At 51.1% G+C, this 23,045-nt stretch overlaps 1 pseudogene; it reads left to right on the plus strand.

Annotated features, from left to right (window-relative positions):
• LOC137167553 (zinc finger protein 585A-like) overlaps positions 1-23,045 on the plus strand; it is a 57,612-nt pseudogene that overhangs the window by 19,239 nt on the left and 15,328 nt on the right.

A 23,045-nucleotide genomic window follows, 5' to 3' on the forward strand; every position in this document is an offset into this window, starting at 1 on the left:
CAGAACTGCTGCCTAGCCAGTCGGTCCCCAGTGTGTAGCAGCACATGGAATTCTAGTGTCCTAAGTGCAGGACTCTGCATTTGTCCTTGCTGAACCTCATCAGATTTCTTTTGGTGCAACCCTCTAATTTGTCTTAGTCACTCTGTATCCTATCCCTGTCCTCCAATGTATCTACCACTCCCCCCCAGCTTAGTGTCATCTGTAAACGTGCCGAGGGTGCAATCTACCCCATCCTCCAGATCATTAATGAAGATGTGGAACAAAACAGGAACCAGCACTGACCCCTGGAGCACTCTGCTTGTTACCGGCTGCCAACTAGACATCGAGCTGTTGATCACTACCTGTTCAGCCCAATGATCTAGCCTGCTTTCTATCCATCTTACAGTCCATTCATCCAACCCATACTTCTTTAACTTGCTGATAAGAATACTGTGGGAGACCATATCAAAAGGTTTGCTAAAGTCAAGGCAAATTACGTCCACCACTTTCCCCACATCCACAGAACCAGTCATTCATCATAAAAGGCAATCAGGTTGGTCAGGCATGACTTGCCCTTGGTGAAACCATGTTGACTGTTCCTCTCTTCCAAGTGCCTCAAAATGGATTCTTTGAGGACCTTTCCCCATGATTTTTCCAGGGACAGAGGTGAGGCTGATTGGTATGTAATTACCTGGCTTCTCCTTCTTCCCTTTTTTGAAGATGGGCACTACATTTGCTTTTTTCTACTCATCCGGGACCTCCCCCAATCACCATGAGTTTTCAAAGATAATGGCCAATGGCTCTGAAATCACATCAGCCAACTCCCTCAGCACCCTCGGCTGCATTGCATCCGGCCCCATGGACTTGTGCATGTCCAGCCTTTTTAAATAGTCCAGAACCTGTTCCTTCAGCACTGAAGGCTGCTCATCTCCTCCCCATTCTGAGTTGCCCAGTGCAGTAGTCTGGCAGCTGACCTTGTCTGTGAAGACAGAGGCAAAGAAAGTATTCAGTTATTCAGCTTTTTTCACATCTGTCACTAGGTTGCCTCCCATATTCTGTAAGGGGCCCACACTTTCCCTGACCTTCTTCTTGTTGCTAACATACTTGTAGAAACTCTTCTTGTTACCCTTCACATCCCTTGCTAGCTGCAACTCCAGTTGTGATTTGGTCTTCCTGATTTCACTTCTGCATGCTCGAGCAGTATTTTTATACTTCTTCCTATTCATCTGACCAAGTTTCCACTTCTTGTAACTTCCTTTTTGTGTTTAAGCTCACTGAAGACTTCTTTGTTAAGCCAAGCTGGTTGCCTGCCATATTTGCTACTCATTCTGCACATTGGAATGGTTTGTTCCTGCACCCTCAGTAAGGTTTCTTTAAAATACAGCCTGTTCTCTTGCACTCCTTTCCCCCTCATATTAGCCTCTCAAGGATCCTGTCCATCAGCTCCCGGAGGGAGTCAAAGTCTGCTTTTCTGAAGTCCATGGTCCATATCCTGCTGTCTTCCTTTCTTCCTTTTGTCAGGATCCTGGACTCGACCATCTCATATCACTGCTGCCCAGGTTACTATCCACTTCTACTTCCCCTACCACTTCTTCCCTGTTTGTTAGCAGCCGATCAAGAGGAGCACGACCTCTAGTAGGTTCCTCCAGCACTTGATCAATATACACTGCAACATGCCTTTCAAAATCATTGGGTCCTACACATGCTTATTACAACAGGTAGTACATCTCATCCAGAACTCTAAATAGCCCAATAACAGATATGTGGGTGAAACCAGACAATCAAATGACAATCAAATGCTCTCAAACGAACTCACACAGAAAAATTATAATAGACAAAAACACTCTATCACCCATGGGCAAACACTGTTCACAAAATGATCTTTCTATACCTGAACTTTCATTCCTCATACTGAAAGAAACTTGCACAAAACTTCAAAAGTTGAACCTGAGAGCTTAAATTCCTAAAGGCTTGTCTACACTTAAAACTTAAGCACTTGTTTAGATGTGTTATGTCAACGGGAGAGAGTTCTCCCGCCGACATAATAAAACCATGTACATGAGCAGCAGTAGCTACGTTGGCAGGAAAGAGTCTCCTGCTGACATAGTGCTATCCACACTAGCACTTATGCCAGCAAAACTTGTTGCTTGGGGATGTTTTTTTCACACACCTGAGTGACAAAAGTTTTGCTGGCATAAGTGTTAGTGTAGACAAGGCCTTACTCTGCTAGACACCAAAAATCATACTCTATACGGTCTGGTCTACAGTACAGAGTTTTGCTGACAAAAGTCAATTTTTGTCGATAAAACAGTGGAGATATACATACTGAAATGCCCCTCCCCCCAATTTCACTTCCCTGTTATGCCGACATAATAAAACCACCTCAATAAGAGATGTAGGGCTTATGTCGGCGTACATAGGGGCAAGGCAGTGTCAATGTAGATACTGAGTTCCTTATGTCGGCTGTCATTCAACAAAATTGAGCAACTAGAGCCCAGCTGCCCCCTGCTCTCCTGGAGAGCTGAGTGGCTGGACCCCACTGCTGGGTGGGAGCAGAGAGATGAGGTGGAGAGGAAGGGGGCAGCCTGCCAGGAGCCCAGGAGCCTGTTGGGCAGCCAGGCTCCCAGCAGGGAGATGCCAGAGGAGCTCAGAAACTTGGCTCTCTGCTCCCTACACTGCCCCCCTTAGGTCAGTGGAAGTGCTCCCAATGAGCGGTGGTAGCTATATTGGTGGGAGAGCGTCTCCTGCTGACATAGCACTGTCCACACCAGCGCTTCTGTCGGTAAAACTTATATCAGTCAGGGGTTTTTTTTTTCCCACATCCCTGACTGATGAAAGTGCTACTGTAGACAAAGCCTAAGGGTGAGCCTATATAAGCTGGGAACCTGGCACAGAAGGGGCTGCTCATTCCCTGAGCAGTGGGAGGAGTGTCTGAGGCTGCAGCAGCTCCTGGGGTGACAGCAGGGCTGCAGACGAAGAAACAGAGGTGGAGGGATGGCTGGCAACTACAGGGAGAGGCATCGACCTGGTGAACTATTCCCCAGAACAGCCAGAAGATGGTGCCACACCTGCAGTGAACAGAGCACCTCTTTGCACTCCCTTAACCAAATGAAAGTTGCAGCTACCCTTCATTCAGGTTAAATGTAAGACAGGACAGCAAAGACGCTAGCAAAGAGTACAGCTAACTCCACTCAGGAACTTCAGCACATGCTGGGTGTGTGTGTGTGTGCGTGTATGTATGTCCAGACTCACACAGCCTAAACAAACTGGCTGATAGAGTTTGATGTTGTGAACAAAGACACCAGCTTTTTTTTTTTTTTTTTTTTTTTTGGTCCCTTCTGTGTTCACAGAATCAGGAATTTGTAATACCTTTGATACAGTCCTGTTTAATTACAAAGTATCTGACTCCATCATAAAATTCTCCTCCCACCTGCAACAACCCCCAGTCCTCAACTGTGGCTATTGACTGAATTCAAAAGGGGTAAAACTATCTCATATGAAATGCTTCTGAAAAGGCTACTTTCTACTGGAATTTTTGCTAGCCATAGATAATACACTATTGATTACCCCAGGAATTCAAATAGCAAGTCATGCACAAAAGAATTCCCTTCTTTTTGTTTCTGACCATTTAGTGTGCATTATCTGAATATTTTCAAGCTCTATCCCATAGTTTTGAAGGTTAGGATTTTTTTAAAATTAATCATTATTATTATTTACGAAAGCTGCAGTTCTCAAGCAATCTCTTGATTCCAGGAGATCTTCATATCTCGTCAGCTGGAGCTGTGGTGTCTCCCCTAGTCCTGCAGGGGCCGCTATAAGGGCTGGGTAGTGATCAATGGCTCTGTGTCTAGCTGGCAGCCAGGCACAAGCAGAGTGCCCCAGGGGTTGGTCCTGGGGCCGGTTTTGTTCAACTTCTTCATTAATGATCTGGAAGATGGGATAGATTGCACCCTCAGCAAGTTTGCAGATGATACTAAGCTAGGGGGAGTGGTAGATACCCTGGAAGGTAGGCATAGGATACAGAGTGATCTAGACAAATTGGAGGATTGGGCCAAAAGAAATCTGATGAGGTTCAACAAGGACAAGTGCAGAGTCCTCTACGTAGGACGGAAGCATCCCATGCACAGCTACAGACTGGGGACCGACGGGCTAGGCAGCAGCTCTGCAGAAAAGGACCTGGGGGTTACAACGGATAAGAAGCTGGATATGAGTCAGCAGTGTGCCATGGTTGCCAAGAAGGCTAATAGCATATTAGGCTACATTAGCAAGAGCATTGCCAGCAGATCGAGGGAAGTGATTATTCCCCTCTATTCAGCACTGGTGAGGCTGAGTCTGGAATAGTGTGTCCAATTTTGGGCCCCTCACTACAAAAAGGATGTGGACAAGTTGGAGAGAGTCCAGCAGAGAGCAACAAAAATGATTAGGGGGCTGGAGCACAAGACTTAGGAGGAGAGGCTAAGGGAACTAGGCTTGTTTAGTCTGCAAAAGAGAAGAATGAGGGGGGATTTGATAGCAGCCTTTAACTACCTGAAAGGGGCTTCAGGGGGGATGGAGCTAGGCTGTTCTCAGTGGTGGTAGATGACAGAACAAGGAGAAATGGTCTCAAGTTGCAGTTGGGGAGGTCTAGGTTGGACATTAGGAAAAAGTTTTTCAGTGGAGGGTGGTGAAGCACTGGAATGGGTTACCTAGGGAGGTGGTGGAATCTCCATCTTTAGAGGTTTTTAAGCTGCGGCTTGACAAAGCCCTGGCTGGGATGATTTAGCTGAGGTTGAGCAGGGGTTTGGACTAGATGACCTCCTGAGGTCCCTTCCAATTCTAATATTCTATGATTCTATCCCTTGTGTTATTAAATCCTCCAACAGTTCTTCGATATGGGCAATGGTTTCCACTGGTTTCAAGTATTGAGTTGGCTTCACGAATTTTCCCACTATGTCCACAACTACTTCTGTGCCTCCACATTCAGTTTTCTTTCTAGCCCATGCCAAGAGAAATTCTCTTGTCCACTCATTGTCTGGCTGCACCACTACAGTCATAGTTTTATAAGCCTACTTTCTTAATCCTCCTGAAATAATTTGTTCATCAACATTTTTTCCTTCTCTTTTCCACGACCAGGCTCGTGTCTCTCGAGGGGATGTCATGAAATACATGCATGGAACAATGGGGGTGATAATACAGGTGGACATGAAAATGGATATGGAGTGGGAATGGGGATAAGGACTCCGGAGAGAAACGAGGGCATGAGACAGATGGGCTGGAGGAAAGTCAACCGTTTGTAGAGGAGCACAGTTCAGACAGAGGCATCCAGTTGGGAAGGCTTTATTAATGGAGATTCTCTGTATCTTAGTAAAGAGGAAAGGATGGAAGCTGATAAAGTTCAGGTAGGAACTGAAGAGAAAGAAATCAAATGAAAAGGTGTTACATTCAATTACATCACATAAAGCAAGACACTAAAAAGTGTGAAATTTTACAAGTACTTGTATACAAATGCTAGAAGTCTAAATACTAAGATGGGTGAACTTAAGTACTTGGTATTAAATGAGGAAAATGATATAATAGGCATCACAGAAAATTGGTGGAATAATGATAATCAATAATGATCGTAATACCAGGATATAAAATATATAGGAATGAAAGCAGGCCAAGCTGGTCAGGGACTGGCACAATATGTGAAAGAAAGCATAGTCAAATATAGTAAAAAGCTTAAATGAACCTATGGATAGAAATTCCAAGTTTGAATTATAAGTATAGCCGTAGGAATATGCTACCGACCACCTGATCAGGATGGTGTTGGTGAAATGCTCCAGGAGATTAGACAGGCTATAACAGAAAACTCACTAATAATGGGGGATTTCAACTATCCCCATATCGACTAGGTACATGTCACCTCAGGAAGGGATTCTGAGATTAAGTTTATAGACACCATTAACGACTGCTGCTTGTAGCAACTGGAACTGCAAGGGGAGAGGCTATTCTTGACTTAGTCCAAAGTGCGGCACAGGATCTGGTCCAAGAAGTGACTATAGCCGAACTGTTCAGTAATAGCAACTAGAATGTAATTTAATATCCTTGTGGAAGGGAAAATGCCAAAGACGTCCATCACAGTAACATTTAACTTCAGAAAGGGGAACTACACAGAAATCTAGTTAAATGGAAATTAAAAGGTACAATCAGAAGAGTGAAATGTGTGCAAGCTGCATGAAAACATCTTAAAAATACCATAGGATACTCCAGTTAAATGCATACCACAAATAACAAAAATAAATGAATGGGAAAAAATAGTATATGCAAATTAAACATAGGAAGAGGATTTAAAAAGTGCCACCCTGGCTAAACAGAGTAAAAGACGCAGTTGGAGGCAAAAAGGCAGCCTTTAAAAATTGGAAGTCAAATCCTACTGAGGAAAATAGAATGGAGCATAAACTCTGGCAAGCCAAGTGTAAAAGTATATTTAGGCAGGACAAAAAAGAATTTGAAGAGCAACTAGGAAAACACACAAAACTAACATTTTTTTTAGTACGTAAGAAATGGGAAACCTGCCAAACAATCAGTGGGGCCACTGGACGACCAAGGTGCTAAAGGAGAATTAAAGGAGGACTCGAGGAAGACAAGGCCATTGCGGAGAAGCTAAATTAATTCTTTGCATCAGTCTTCACTGAAGAGAATGTGAGGGAGATTTCCACATCTGAGCTATTTTTCAGATAGCAAATCTGAGTGTAGCCTATAGGACTAGCCTGCTTGCTTGCATATATATACCTTTCCTTATAGATTTAAGAATTGTTGTTTTATTATAATAGAGTCATAGATTCATATTAAAGTATTATAGCTGTAATGCAAGGTACCTTATAGGCCACATCCCGTATGAAAGCTAAGGCAGTTCGCATACATACCTTCGGGACCTTTGGCCCTGATAAGTAATGATGAGTTAAAAGATAAGACTTATATGATTATAACCTTTACCCTAGATAAGTCAGGGGGCATCAAAATAGGGAGGGCTGTCTCAGGTTATGTCCCGAGTAAACTTCACAGATACCCCACAAAAAGGGTCAGAAATAACAAAGGTGAGAAACAAACCATCTGGAAGCATCTGGAAAGAATGTGAATATGTAATTAATACGCACAAACCTTGCCAGCCTATAGAATAAGTGTACCCTAATAATTTGGGGGTGAAGAATCCAAGTTTGAACTTAGAAGGAGGATCCGTAGTGATCAGGGTATAAGAAGGGGCAGACCATGTTACTCGGGGTGATTGTCAGCTACTCCTTCTTGAAGCTTCTTTTAGTTCGTGTGTTACGATTTTTGTTCTTCGTTTATACTTAGTATTATTTGTAGTGTTAGTCTTAACCTTATAGCTCTTAGCTCTTGAGCATAGCTCTCTCTGCTCAAGAGCTAAGGAACTGGACATCTCTCTCAACCAGGTCATCAGGGAAGGATGTGAGTATATTAATCCAAAGCATATCGTAGAAATATATATCACATGTGTCTTTAAAATAGGACTGTAATCCTATCCATTATCCATTTGATTATTCATTTTCTTTTAATCAGTCATTTGTCCATCATTTTATGTTACCTTAATAAAAGCTTATAAAATTATACAAATTTGGCTATCAGTGTAAGCATTCCTGTCGTGCACCCCAGGGTCCCTATAAAACTCTTCTGGAGCCTGATTCCAGTACAAGAACCTCATTATCTTCTGATCAGATCAATTGGTGAGCCTATAACCCCATTCAAATTACTAAACACTCAAAATCAGGCAACATGAGGAACTCTCCCAGCTTGAGGTGTCAGTAGAGGTAGTTTTGGAACAAACTGATAAAGAGCAATAAGTCACCAGGAACATAAGGTATTCACCCAAGAGTTCTGAAGGAACTCAAATATGAAATTGCAGAACAATTAACTGTGGTATGTAACTGTAGGCTGGTGGCATGGTCCAGCCAGCAGCGTCACAACCCTTCCTTGGGCCCAGGCACCAAGGAAGGCCACAGCGCCTTTTGCCAAGGGGAATAAGCTTCCCTGTTTATGAGTCTGTAGCCCCGGCCCCCAGGTGGGGCAGGCTTCCCTGGCAGTCTATAGCCCCCTGGCTCTCTCGTAGGGCAGGGCTGGTAAGGGGTCTGTGGCTCCCTGGCCTTCCAACAGGCAGGGTGGGTCAGTAGTCTATTGCCCCCGGCCCCCAGACAGGGTGGGGCAGGCAATGGAGTCTTTAGCCCCCAGCTCGCAAGCAGGGCTGGAAAGTACCAAGGTCCCATAGCCCCCAGCCCTCAAAGTCTGGAGCCCCTGGTGGGGCGGGGCAGATGAGCAGTCTGTTGCCCCCGGTCTTCAAGTAGGTGGGGCAAGTATAGTCTACAGCCCCTGGCCCTCAAGCCGGGGAAGTCAAGCGAAGGAGTCAATAGTCCCCAGCTCTCAAGCGGCAGGGCACTTAAGCAGGTTGCAGCCCCCAGTCCTCAAGCCAGGAAGGACTGGTGCAGCAATCAATAGCCCCCGGTTCTCAAGTGGGCAGGCAGGTATAGTGGTCTATAGCCCCTGGCCTTACAGTCAGGCAGGGCTGGCAAAGCTCAGGGTCCTCTGGCCAGCAGTGTAGAGGATGCCAAGCACTCCCGGTATGGTTAGGGAAGGGGGGAAGGAGACGCAGGCTCACCCAACTCCACTGCGTCCAAGCCCAGGGCCCTATCAGTGGCAAAGTGGGATCCAGCAGCAACGCACTGACTGACTTAGTCACTCTCTGGTCAGCTGTCCCTGGGATACTTCCTCCCACTCAATCCCCGGGTACCTGCATCCACGTAGCTCCCTCTGGGTCGCTGGGGGAGGCAGCGAGCGGGCGTCCTGTGAGTCCCTCACTGTTGACTGGTGGCAGGTCCAGAAACTCCTCCAGGTTGTCCATGGAGGATAGCTCCTACAGGTCACAGGGCCCCAGGGGTCCCTCTGGTCCACAGGGTTTGGTCCACTCTGGTGGGTCCTCCACGTGAGGCAGCTCCTCCAGGTCAGGGCCAGTGTCAGGGGGTGCTCAGGTAGCTGCTCCCAGGATCCAGCGACCCTACCCAATCGCTTGGGCCCGGCGGCCCTCTCCAGTCACTTGGGCCTGGCAATTTGGGCAGGCTTTGGAGGCTCTGGTCAGTGGGGCAGTTGCACCAAACCACTGCAGGGCCTGGGTCCAGCCTAGACTGCAGACTCTGGGAAGACACATGTGCCTCCAGCAGCAGCTTCGCCCTCACTGAGCTGCTGGGCCTGCCTTTTATACTTCCCGCCCTGGCTCCGCCCCTCCACTTCTGCATGGCTTGGCCTGCAGGGCCTTGTTCTGTCCAGCGGGGGCGTCGTGACCCTTCCTTGGGCCAAGGCTCAGAGGAAGGCCACAGCATCTTGTTACACACTGCCGCTCTCAAGTCCAGCTCCCAGTCTCCGGGGCTGGCCTGCACCCCTTCCCCTAAGTGGGACAAGGCATCCGCGTTCGCGTGCTCTTTACCGGCCTGATGTTGGACAGTAAAGGTGAAGGGTTGTAGGGTGAGGTACCAGTGCATAATCCGGGCGTTAGTCTCCTTCATTTGGTGGAGCCAGCAGAGGGATGCATGGTCCGTGATTACCACGAATGGGCTGCCAAGGAGGTAATACTGAAGGGCCTCCAGTGCCCACTTCATGGACAGCACCTCTTTTTCGATGGTTTCTGCTCTCACGGAAATAGTTTGTGGCTAATATACAGAAAGGAGTGCTCTTTTCCATCAAAATTCTGGGCGAGAACGGCCCCCAATCCGACAGCCGAGGCATCCGATTGAACCACGAAGGTGCGATTGAAGTCAGGCTGTAGAGAATGGACTCGTGGCACATGTTCTTCAAGGCCGTAAAAGCCTGATCACACTCCGGGGTCCACCAGACTAGGAGTGGCTGGTCCTTCCTCAGCAGGTCTGTGAGGGGCACAGCAATGGTGGCAAAGTCTGGTACAAAGTGCCGCTAGTATCCGGCCAACCTCAAGAATTGCCTCACCTGCTTCTTGGTAGCTGGTCGGGACAAGTCTTGCGGGGCTTGTACCTTCCTGACCAGGGGCCTCAGGGTCCCCCGGCCTAGGATATACCCGAGGTATGTGGTCTCCTGCCACCCTATGCAGCATTTTTGGGGGTTCGCTGTTAGCCCCGCATTTTGCAAAGTCCCCAGGATGGTGGCCACCTGCTTCAGGTGGTCACTCCAGTGGCGGCTATATATGACTACGTCGTCTGGGTAGGCGGCGGCATAGTTCATGTGGAGCCCCAGGAGTTAGTCCATCAGCCGCTGGAAGGTCGCAGGTGCCCCCTGGAGTCCGAAGACCATCCTTACAACTTGGTACAGCCCAGTGGGGGTCACAAACGCGGTCTTCTCTTTTGAGCTGGCATCGAGGGGGATTTGCCAGTACCCCTTCATGAGGTCAAGTGTGGTAAAGTATTGGGCCTCTCCGAGCTGATCGAGTAGTTAATCGATCTGCGGCATGGGGCAGGTGTTGAACTTGGAGATGTTGTTGACGTGCCGAAAGTAGATACAAAATCTACGGGACCCATCGGGTTTTGGGACCAGCACAATGGGGCTTCGCCATTCGCTTGCAGAAGGTTCTATCACCCCAAGTTTCAACATCGCATGAACCTCCTCTTCTACTGCAGCCGGTAGATGGCAGGGGGGTGATCTTGCGCTGGTCTGAACCACCTCGCCGGGGCGAGTCTGGATGGCATGGTACACCTGGGTGGTTTTCCCGGGGGTGGTGGTAAATGTGGTGGCGAAAGTCTCCACCAGCCGTTTTGCCTGTCGCCTCTGGGCCTCTGATAGTTCGGCGTCCAACTGGGGCTCCCCGGGGTCTTCCCATTCAGGTATCTGCAGTCCCAGATCTGAATCCAGGGGGTGAGGGTTGATGAACAGACTCTCCTGCTCTCGCCATGGCTTCAGCAGGTTACTGTGGTACACCTGCTTCTTCTTCCGCTAGTCGGGTTGTCTGGCCTCGTAGTTCACCGGGCCGACCTGGCGAATGACCTCATATGGCCCCTATCATCGGGCCAGGAGTTTGGACTTGACGGAGGAGAGTAGCACAAGGACGCAATCCCCTGGCTCAAAGGAGTAGCTGCGCGCACCCTGATTGTATGTCCGGGCCTGGGTTGCTTGGGCGGTTTGCAGCCTTTCCTGGACTAGAGTCTCTGCCTGTTGAAGGCGCTCTCGCAGGTCTAGGACATACTGCAGCAGCCCCTGCATGGGTGAGGGGGCCTGCTCCCATTGCTCCCGCATTAGATCGAGCATCCCTCTGGGCTGTCAGCCATACAGCAGTTCAAAAGGTGAGAACTGGATAGAGGTCTGTGGAACTTCCCAGATGGCTAAGAGTAGGGGAGGGATCAGCTGATCCCACCTCCGCAGATCATCCGGGGGGAGCTTCTGGAGCATGTGTTTCAGGGTCCGGTTAAACCTCTCGACCAGTCCGTCAGTCTGCAGGTGGTATATGGAGGTCTGTAGTTTCCTGATCCAGAGGATCTCACATACCTCCTGGAACAGTCGGGAGGTGAAATTGGTTCCCTGGTCCATGAGGAGTTCTTTGGATAGCCCCACCCTGAAGAAAACCTTAACAAGCTCCCCCGTGATAGTCTGGGCGGTTGCATTCTTCAAGGGGATCGGCTCTGGAGAGCGAGTGGCATAGTCCATTGGAACTAAGAGGTAGTGGTACCTGACTACACTCCGCTCCAGCAGTCCCACGAGGTCAAGAGCCACCCTTTTGAAGGGTGTTCCGATGAGTGGGAGGGGAACTAGTCGGGTCCAGGGCACACCAGTTGGAGCTGCTAATTGACATTCCAGGCAGGAGGCACAGTAGTCCCGGACTTCCCAGTATAGCCTAGGCCAATAAAACTGGGCCAGTAGTCGGGCCAGGGTCTTGTCGAGGCCCAGGTGGCCTGCAGCAGGAATATCGTGGGCCAGTCTCAACACAGCTCTTTGATGGATCCGGAGCACTACCAACTGGGCGCAGGAGGTCCGTGTCCGAGCGTCCCACTCCACCCAATACAGTCATTCGTGGTGAAGTTCAAACCGCAGCCACTGGGTTGCCCGTTGGGGGTCGGTGGTCACCCCATCCACCGCGGCCAGTTAGTTATAGGCGTGGCTGAGGGTGGGGTCTTCCCTCTGGTCCCGACAGAAGTCATTCCCTGGCTCCGTCAGGTCTGTTTCTGCCGGTGGACCCTCTTCTTCGGGTGGAATCCAGGGCAGGGCCCAACTGGTTGTCCTCAGGGTGTAGCTCCTGGCCATCTGCGCCCTGTCCCTCCGGGGTCCCCCCCGCCTGAGGCTTCTTGGCCTACCTTCTGGAAGATCCCCATGAAGTCTGGCCAGTTCCGGCCCAAGATAACAGGATATGGGAGACGAGGTGCCAGCCCCACAGGAAACACCCGGGTGACCTGTCCAATAATCATGGGGACCGAAAAGTGTAGGATAGAATTTTAGATCCCCATGGATGCATCGCAGGCCAACCTACCTGAGAACCCACCCATCCTCGGTGACCAGCCCCCTCAGAATGTGGGTTTGGCCACACCCTGAGTTGACCAGGGCCTCCAGGTGTCGCCCCGCAATGCCGACAGTAATCATCGCTTTCAGGGTAGTCGGGCCCCGGGCTTGCCCCTCTCTGGCATAGATCAGGCCGAAGGTGCAGTCCATCATCGGGCACTGGCGCCACAGGTGTCCCATTTGGCCGCAAGTAAAACAGGGGCCCGCACTTCTGGGGGCCTCCCAGGCCGGGCCGTTCAGATCCGGGCCGGTCATCCCATGGGTTGCCCGGGCCTGGGGCCAACTATGGCCTGGTTCCTGGGTCCGGTGGGGCCGTGTCTTCCGTGAAGCTGGGTTCCGGGCAGTCACCCCAGGGCTCATCCGCCCAGGGCCGGTTAGAGCGGCCAGTCTCTTGGCAGCCAAGAAGTCCTCCATCAGCCGTACGGCCTCAGCCAGAGGGGTGGGGCAATGCCTCATCACCCAAGTTTTCGCCTGGGGAGGCAGAATGTGTACAAATTGCTCCAGCACCACCTGCTCCATCACAGCGGGCGCAGAGTGCTGCACTGGCTGTAGTCATCGCCAGCAAATGTCCTTGAGTTCCTGCGCCATGGCCTGAGGACGGGCCCCGGCGGGGGGGGCACATCATCTCCTGGAACCGGCACCAGAAGGTCTCGGGACTGATGTCCAGAGCATCCAGAATGACGGCCTTTACAGCCTGATAGTCGCGTGCCTCGTCATTGGCCAGGGCCCGGTAGGCCACCTGGGGAACCCCCGTCAGGTGGGGGGCCAGAAGGACTGCCCATTGGTCTGGGGCCCAGCCTGCAGCAGAGGCAACCCATTCGAAGGTGGTCAGGAAGGCCTCTGGGTCATCGTCGGGTCCCAACTTCGTGAGGCATAGTTGGGGCAGGGTCGCCTGCGGGGATCGATCCAGGGGTTCATCCGGGCCTCCCGGTTTGGGCAGCAGGGCCCCTAGCTGCTGTACATACTGTCTTTGCAGGTCCTGCTGCTGGGCCCCCAAGTCCCGGATTAACTGTTGCTGCTGTGTGCCCAATGTCTGGAGCAGTTGTTGCTGCTGCTGCAGCTAGGCTGCTTGTTGCTGCTGTTGATGGTCAGCCCGCCGTCTGGGCCAAGTTTGAGGCCAGCGGAGAGCTCCCCCTCACATGCAGGCAAGCCATGCTCACCCTGCTGCCCAAGTAGGGGGACCTCCGTGACCTTCAGAACTGGCGTCCCATCTCGCTCCTCGACACGGACCATAAAATCGTGGCCAAGGCCATCTCACTGAGCCTTGGGTCAATGCTGCAGGACGTGGTCCACCCCGACCAGACCTACACCGTCCCATCTTCAATAATCTCTACCTGGTCCAGGACCTCTTGGAGCTCGGGTGTAGGAACGGTCTGTTGTTCGCACTCCTGTCCCTGAACCAGGAGAAGGCATTTGACAGGATGGACCACGAGTATCTCCTGGGCACCCTGTGGGCGTTTGGCTTTGGGCCCCGTTTCGTGGGTTTTCTCCGGGTGTTGTACACCTCCGCGGAGTGCCTGGACAAGCTCAACTGGACCCTGACCAAACAGGTCAGCTTCAGGCGAGGAGTGCATCAAAGCTGTCCGCTGTCGGGCCAGCTGTACGGTCTGGCCATCGAGCCCTTTGTATCCTCTGCCGGAGGCTGACAGGATTGGTGATCCATGAGCCAGAGCTGAAGCTGGTCCTGACAGCGTACGCCGACAACGTATTCCTCACAGTCCAGGACCCGGACGACCTGGTGCGGTTGGAAGCCTGCCTGGCCATCTACTCAGCAGCTTCCTCCGCCCAGGTCAACTGGGTCAAGAGCTCTTGCCTGATGGTAGGGGCCGGGTGGTGGGCGAGCTCCCTCCCACCTGTGCTTCAAGTCATCCGGTGGAGCACAGGTCCGCTGCTCTATTTGGGCGTTTACCTCTCCACCACCCATCCCTCCCTGCCGGAGAACTGGCAAGATTTGGTGGGCAGGATGTCTGAGCGGCTCCTGAGATGGACAGGACTGCTCCAGTGCCTCTCCCTTCGGGGGAGGGCACTGGTGCTCAACCAGCTAGTCCTGTTCATACTCTGGCACCGGCTCAACACTCTAGTCCCACCCCCGAGACTCCTGGCCCACCTCCAGCAGTCGATACTGAAGTTCTTTTGGCCAGGACTGCACTAGGTCTCTGCAGGGATCCTGAGTCTCCCCCGGAGGAAGGAGGGCAGGGCATGCAGAGACTCCTTTATAGTTCAGGTTGTCTGGCGTGGAGCCACTTGGTGCACACCTTCCTCCACCGACTCCAAGGGCTCCAATACAACCGGCAGCTCCTGTATCTCCATCCAAGAGGTCTTCCACGAGACCTCTCTGACCTGCCGATCATCTACCAGGACCTCCTCCGGGCCTGGAGGCTGGTCTTGGCCTCCAGGCCCCTTGCGGCCACCGAGTTGGGGGGATCTCCTCGCAGAGTCCCTGCTACATAATCCCCCAACTCTGTGTGCAGGTGGTGGAGGCCCCGTCGGTGCGCCAGAGGTTGGTCCTGGTGGGAGTCACCAAGGTCGGAGATCTCCTGGACTACGAACGGGGGGACTGGGTGGATCCCCAAGTGCTGGCTTGGCACATGGGGCTCTCCACCCTTCGAATCCCTGGCGCATACTCCAGGAGGTGAAGGCAGCCTTGCCCCCCGCTGCTCGGGCCTACCTCGAGCAGGTCTTGTGAGAGGGCGCTGCCCCACTCCTCCCCAGTCCCAGCCCTCCGGTGCTTTCCATCAGGCCCTGGCCCCATGAGCCCCCCTGGCCTCCCTCTCCCCATGTACCGAGCTGGCTGCATGACCTGCAGCTGGTCCTCTTTCGAGCCGCGCCAACGGACCATCTCTACACGCTCGTGCTACAAACCCTTCACTTCCTCGCCCTCGTGTCCTGCCCTGACACCAAATGGCGGGACCTGTTGCATCCTGCAGAGGGCAAGGACCGTCAGTGGGCCTGTGTGTACTCCACCCTGACCCCATGGCCCACCGGGAACATCAGTTGGCTGCTCCTTCATGGAGCCGTAAGCACGGGCGTGTACTTGGCACGGCTCACCCCTCAACCTGACACCTGCTCCTAGTGCAGCGTGAGGGAGACACTGGCGCACATTTATCTGGAGTGTGCCAGGTTGCAGCCCCTCTTCCGGCTCCTCCAGAATCTCCTGCTGAGGTTCTGGCTGCACTTCTCACCACACCTGTACATCTACGCACACCCCATCCGTGGCCCCACAAAGTTGCAGGATCTCCTCGTCAACCTCCTCCTGGCCCTGGCCAAAATGGCCATCTACAAGACCAGGGAGAGGAGGTTGGCTGGGGGGGGCGCTCTGCGACTGTGGCGCCTACTTCCTTTCCCTTGTGCACTTACGCATCCAGGCGGAGTTCCTCTGGGCAGCGTCTGCTGGCTCCCTTGACACCTTCCGGGGGCAGTGGGCACTGTCTGGGGCTCTCTGCTCGGTGTCCCCTTCCAGTTCCCTTCATTTAAACCTGTGACCTCCATGCCCCTTCCTGGTTTTTCATTCGTTGTCCCACATACTCAGTTGTATCCCCTGCTCAGTGACTCCTCCCCTTAGGTTGGGGGAGGGGCCTTTAGCAGTGGGCGGGCACTGGTTACAAATAGTACAGTAACCTATCGCTGACATCAGCTTCTGTTCCAGATGACTGGAGTTTAGCTAATGTAATGCCAATTTTTAAAAAAAGATTCCAGAGGCAATTCTGGCAATTACAGGCCAGTGAGCCTAACTTCAATACCAGGCAAATTGTTTGAAACCATAGTAAAGAAGAGAATTACCGGACACATAGATGAGCAGGATCTGTTGGGGAAGAGCCAAGCATGATTTGCCGTTAATAAATCTATTAGAATTCTTTGAGTAGGGTCAACAAACACTGGGAAGAGTGAGTCGGGGATGCAGTGGACTTGGACTGTCAGCAAGCCAATGAGAAGGTCGCTCACCAAAGGCTCTTAAGCAAAGTAAGCAGTCGTGGGATAAGAGGGAAGGTCCTCTCCTGGATCAGTAACAGGATTAAAGACAGAAAACAAAGAATGGGAATAAATGGTCATTTGTTACGAATGGAGAGAGGTAAACAGTGGTGTCCTACAGGGAGCTGTACTGGGCCCAGGCTGTTCAATGTAGTACTAGGTGATCTAGAAAATAGGGTGAACAGAGAGATGGCAAAATTGGTAGATGATACAAAATTACTGGAGATACTTAAATCCAAAGCAGACTGCGAAGAGTTGAAGGGATCTCCGTGCAGTGGGTAGGTCACTGGGCAGTAAAATGGCAGGTGAAATTCAGTGTGGATAAATGCACAGTAAGGCACGGTGGAAACCAGAATCGCACCTGTCCATAAACTGGGGGGCGGGGGGATGATGCTCGAGCTGTAATGAAAGAGCAGAATCAAATGAGCTACTTTGGATCATCCCCTGACACTGTCCCAGGGCGGCACATTCCTCCAGCAGCGGGGGCCAGGCACAGGCAGGAACTGGCTTTTCCTCTCTCTGCTCCCGCACATACCTACAGCTCCGGGAAGCAGCAGCAGATGCTCCCAGCCCGGGCTCCCTCCCTCCCAGATCACACAACAGAGGCGGCGGCAGCAGCGTCTCAGACCCAGGAAGTTCAGCCCCCGATCTGCTGAGCCGAGACAGAGGAGAGCCTGCAGCAATATCCAGCGTGGGGCTCGTGGATCCTTCCGTCCCTAGAACCTCCCTCTGCCCCACTCGCCCCTGAGACACACCAGGGGGCGGGGAGCGGGTGTCTGTCTCCAGGCCAGGGTGACAGCCTGAGAGCGCCCTCCGAGTTCACTCAGTGACCGTCTGACGCTGCTGCTGCTGCTGCCGCTGTGCCCCCGCCCCCGCCTGGGCGTTCAGCAGCTCCCGGAGCTGAGAGGTTAACACGGCCCTTCCCCTTCCTCTTCCCCGCGGTGCTAGAGGGCGGCTCTGGCTGCCCCATTGCTAACGGAGGAGGGGTGCTCAGCGGTTCTGGGCTTGGACTTCCTGGGTCAGACGCCGCCTTCTGCCTCCATTGTGGTCTGGGTGAGCCGGGCTGAGCAGCTGCTGCTCCCCAGCGAGGGCTGTGCCGGGAGAGCCCCTCTGTGCCCAGCCCGGGGGGACTGTCTCCATCTGCTGCTTTGCTGGTTCTGAGCAGCCTCCTCCGAACTGAGGATCCCGAGTCACATCTGCTGATGCCCCTGCTCCTACCCTGCCCTCCCTGGACCCTTGGGAGGTCCCAACACGCTCCGGCTGTTCATGAGGTTCGAGGGGGCACGTCGGAGGGGAGGGATGAGCAGAGTCTGTGCAGGGACAAAACTGACTGCACTGGGGTGTAAAAAAGCTGGAGGCAGGGCAAGGAGAGGGGCCAAGGGGCAAAATCAGGGGCACGGAGTTGAGAACGGGGTACAGGCACTGCCAGGCAGTGGCAGAGGGAAAACCCAGGGCTAGGGAGGGGCAGAGGGGATAGAAGTTACCCCCGAGGTGATGAGCCATCTGTAGTGTTTTAAAAAATAGAGTGTGGGGGGCAGTGGGGCTCCCCTACCATGCAGCTCAGCACCCACTTCTAGGGCTGTGTTCTTAAAGGCAGGGTAGCCCCATGCCTACACCTGGCAGCTCTTCCCTAAATAATCATGATGTACTGAGCTGTCAAAGGAGACTAGGTTCTGTGAAATATTTTACATACAACACCACCCCCACCCAAAACAAATGATAATTGTCAGACATGTTCTTAGTATTTAAAAGAATCCCTTGTCAGTTTCTGTGTCTGCATAAAGCCTCATGGGAGTTCACAAATGTCCTAGCTTCTGTTCTCATTCCCTGAATTGCACTGTCTTTTTCTTGTAATGCATGTAAAGTAGTTGCACTCCTTTAAGTCATTTACTTTTTAAACTGTTATTTTGATTACTCTTAATACTTCATGATGTACCTGCATTAACATTGGGCAGGTGGATGCATGTCATTGTACATCATTGTGCATATTTTTAATAGCAACTGATCGCTGAAAATATTAATTTGCTAGTAACTTCAGCAATCTATCTCACTTCCCATTTGTCTTGCAACATTTTAATTTTAAATGTTGGGGGGCTGTTTGCTCTTTTTTTAATACACAAGCTTATTCTTTGAGATTATGTTTTCAAGGCTTTCTGATTTCCTGGGTTGGTGTCAAAACTTCTTTAATTTCTTTGATCCACCAATGGAGATTGTTTTGTCGACTATTATTTTGCTTTTCTATACAGCAGCCTAATGTTTTTTCTACACTTGGCTGTAGAACTCAATTGCCAAATGTTCACTAAAGGCCATGTTTTTAAATCCTTCCACCTCACAGGGTCCTAGAGCCCAGGCTCCAGCTCAAGCCCAGATGTCTACACAGCTGTGAAACAGCCCCACAGCCTGAGCCCTGAGAGCCCAATTCGCCAGGCATGGGCCAGCCACGGGCATCTTGTTGCTGTGTAGACCTACAGAAAGGAAGTGTAAGCCCAGATCCCAAAATAGGGACTAGATCTCTGTGTCATGAGAATGGCCAGAATGGACTGCACAACAGCTCTTCTGTCTCTCGGGGCCCATGGGGGCTGTAGGAAGCAAAGTGTCAGTTAGAGCAGCGCTCAGGTTGCTCTGACTTAGACCAAGAGCCAGGTGGGGCTTTGCATAGACCCTGAATATAAGGAGTGCAAAAATGTTATGCAGCCTGGCACGGTGGGCAAACTGAAACCAAGGTAAATTAAAGAGCCAGAAACACAATGAAAATGAAGCTGAAGTTTCTGCCTACTCTGTCAAGCACCACAAAGGGAGTGAGATTTTAACATCTATTTAACTGTAGGCAACATGATGCTAGAAACAGCGCAGGGGGCAGCAGGTTTGTGTGGAACAATGACTTGGGGCTGACAATAGGGGCCAGTGAGTAGGGGATGTATGCCAGGGCTCCTGGGAGCTCTGACGCTGGCAAACAGGCAGATGGCAAAGGAGGCTGGGGAAGGGAGCCAGTGACTGAACTTGTGGGATTGTGCTGGGGCAGTACATACTGAGTGAGGGACCCTTGCTGTTTCTGCAGCTGGTGACCTTCAAGGAAGAGGCTGTGTATTTCCCTGGGAGCAGTGGGCTCTGCTGGACCCGCGTCAGAGAGCCCTCTGTAGGGACGACATGCAGGAGAATTCTGAGACTGTGACCTCACTGGGTAAGGATTCTTGTCCCCTTGTCCACTGCAAGCTGGGGGTCCTGGAACAATTGGGTTGTGTTGTGTTCAGGCATGTTCCCTGGCCTTCTTGATTTTAGAGGGCTTAACCTCTGTCATCCCCTATCCTGTGTGTGAGACCCCCCTTCTGCACCTCTCCTGCGGGACCAGAGATTCAGGGACATAACGATGGTGCTTCTCTTCCCATAAGTAAGGCCCCCAAGTGGGAGAAACTCCCTGTTCCCACGTCCTCCTTCCCAGGGCAAGTTCCATCCTGTGGGGCCTGTGAACCCTCTGCCAACTCAGGGGTGGACACATGTCTCATGAGTCAGCTCTGCCTAAGTCCCTTAAGAGCCAGATTTTCAAGGGTATTTAGGCATCTAACTATGCAAAGAGATGCTTAATAGGATTTTCTAAAGCACAATGGAGATCGGTGCCTAGGCACTATTGAAAATCCCACTAGAAGCCTGTCCACATCTTTAGGCACCTAAAGACCTTTAAAAATCTGGCTCCAAGTCTCACGTCTGTGCAGATCCCTTCAGGCAACTCGACACGTCTCCCCCAGGTGCTGGCCTTTCCCAGAGGGCTCTGTGAATATTTCTCTTTTTGTTCATATTAAATGTCCTTACAGTAAAGAAAGGGGCTGGGCTAAAAATCCTGGATCAGCCTCCCTAACAAACACTCAACAAATCGTTAAATATGATCCCACGTGATTTCTATCCCCTGAGCAGGATTTCCCATTCCCAAACCCAGCATCATTTCCCAGCTGGAACAAGGGGAAGAGCCATGGGTCCTGGATCTCCAGGGCTCTGAGGAAAGGGAGCTCCCCAGATGTGATTAAACCAACTCAGAAACCATCAGTGAGGGAAGCAAAAATCTGAGATTCCCACAAAAGGCCCATGAGCTCCCCCAGTTCTGCCACATCTTACCAAGGTCAGGATTGTCCCCAGCAGGTGTCGTATTCTCATGGCAGATGTCACTGCTGGCTTCCTACCCACCCTGACTGATAGCTGGCAGTAGCTCCCTCTCTGAGTGTTTAGAGGGGATGTGGAGGAGAATTGGTCCCCTCCTCTCTCTCCTCTCAAGTATTCAGCTCTTGATTCAGCTCTCTCCACATCAGTTACTTTGGTTTGTTCTCCCCTTTTTCCATTCCCCTCTCTGAGGTTCCCTTTCCCCGGGCACAGGGAACAACTCTTGGCTGGATTCTCTCTCTGTCCCAGCAGGTGAGAACGAGGAGGAGAATCTGCAGCAGGAAGGTGGTGAGCAAGTGGAACAGCAGGGGATGTTATTGGGACAACCTGAAGGGAATCTTTCCCAGTGCCCTGAGCAGGGGACTGATGGTTGGAATCGGCGCAGATCCCTTAGGCAGAAAGGAAAATCACATGTGGAGAGAGAGTTCAAAGAAACCATCCACAAGGAAATCCCCAATGCAGAGAGACCGAACATGTGTGGTGAGTGTGGGAAGAACTTCCGCTGGAGATCAGCCCTTATTGATCACCAGAGAATCCACACGGGAGAGAGACCCTATCAGTGTGATGAATGTGGAAGAAGTTTCAGCCGGAGTTCAAATCTCGCCACCCATCAGAGACTGCACACAGGAGAAAGACCCTACAAGTGCTTCGACTGTGGGAAAGGCTTCAATCACAGCTCCAATCTTTCTGCACATCAGAGAACCCACACGGGAGACCTGCCTTACAAGTGTCCCGAGTGTGGTAAAAGCTACAGCGTGAGCTCCTACCTCCTGAGACATCAGAAAATCCACACAGGAGAGAGACCCTATAAGTGTGATGAGTGTGAAAAGAGTTTCGGCCAGAGCTCAACCCTTGTTATCCACAAGAGAGTGCACACAGCAGAGAAGCCCTATAAATGCCTTGAATGTGGGAAATGTTTCAGGAACAGCTCTGACCTTATTAGACACCAGAGAACTCACACAGGAGAAAGACCTTATAAATGTGGCAAGTGTGGGAAAAGTTTCAATGAGAGCTCACACCTCACCAGGCATCAGAAAACACACACAGGGGAGAGATCCTATAAATGCCTCCAGTGCAATAAATGTTTCAAGAACAGCTCCAGGCTCATTAGACACCAGAGAACCCACACAGGGGAGAAATCCTATAAATGTCCTGACTGTGGGAAGAGCTTCAATCGGAGCTCAAACCTCATTGTCCACCAGAGATCCCACATGGACCAAAAGCCCTACAAGTGCTTAGACTGTACTAAAACCTTCAGCTGCAGCTCCCAGCTGATCAGGCACCAGAGGATCCACACGGGAGAGAAACCCTATAAATGCCCCGACTGTGAGAAAAGTTTCACCGTGAGTTCACAACTTACTTCCCACCAGAGACTCCACACTGGAGAAAAGCCCTATGGATGCCCTGAGTGTGGGAAAAGCTTTCGTCACAGCTCAGGACTCGTATCACATCAACGGAAACACAGGAAGGAGAGCTGCTCCGTGACTGTCCCCATTGTGATGACAGCCCATACTTTATTACATATTACAGTGGTTCCCATACAGAGCAGCAGTGCCTAGGTCCCACACAGGAGAGAGACACTATAAAATCTGTAGAATGGGTTGAAAGTTTCCCATCAAAACCATTTTTGATGGAAAACTGGCGGGTTTGATTTGACTAATTTTTTGTTTGTGAAAAGTGTCTTCTTTCTGTTTAAAAAAAATAGATTTTTTTTCTCAAAAAAATGAAAGTCCCAAACCTGAAAATGTTTGCTTTGGAAATGTTGCTACAGTGCCGCATGGGAGTTATAGTTCGGTTGCCTCCCTCATGTCCCCATTCTCCCCTGTATGCCAGGCTCCCAACTGGATTACATCTCCCATGATGCACCACCTCCCTTCTCTAAGAATACATCTGCACTGCAGCTGGAAGCATGCTTCCCAGCTTGACTAGACAGATAGGTGTTTTCTCTGCTCAAGTTAGTATGGTGAAAATTGAAGAGTGACAGGGGAGGCAGCTGGAGCCAGCTGCCCAAATACAAACCCTAAAACTACCCCTGGTTGTGCTGCTATTTTAGTGCACTAGCTTAAGAAAAGCGAGCACGTCTGCCTACCCTCTGTGGGATGCACCATCCCAGATGCTGTGTAGATGTACCGCAAAAGGTAAAAGGGACACATCATGGGACACATAGGGAACCTAGCCTAAAGAGAAGAATTCTGGCTTGAGGGATCTGAACTACAACTCGCATGAGGCACTGGGATGACATTTCCCAATCAAAATATTTCTGGTTTTCACCAAAATTTTCTGTTGGGTGTAGAAGCATTTTTCACAAACTAAATGTGAGTCAATAGTGTAACACTGTTACAAAAAAAGCAAACATTCTGGGATGTATTAGCAGGAGTATTGTAAGAATTGGAGTATTGTGTCCAGTTCTGGCTGCCAAAATTCAGGAAATATGTGGACAAACTGGAGAAAGTCCAGAGAAGAGCTAC

Source organism: Emydura macquarii, unplaced genomic scaffold (genome assembly GCF_026122565.2).
Source record: "Emydura macquarii macquarii isolate MOO-44397 ecotype Brisbane River unplaced genomic scaffold, CSIRO-AGI_Emac_v2 contig_2935, whole genome shotgun sequence".
NCBI classification, from domain to species: domain Eukaryota; kingdom Metazoa; phylum Chordata; order Testudines; family Chelidae; genus Emydura; species Emydura macquarii.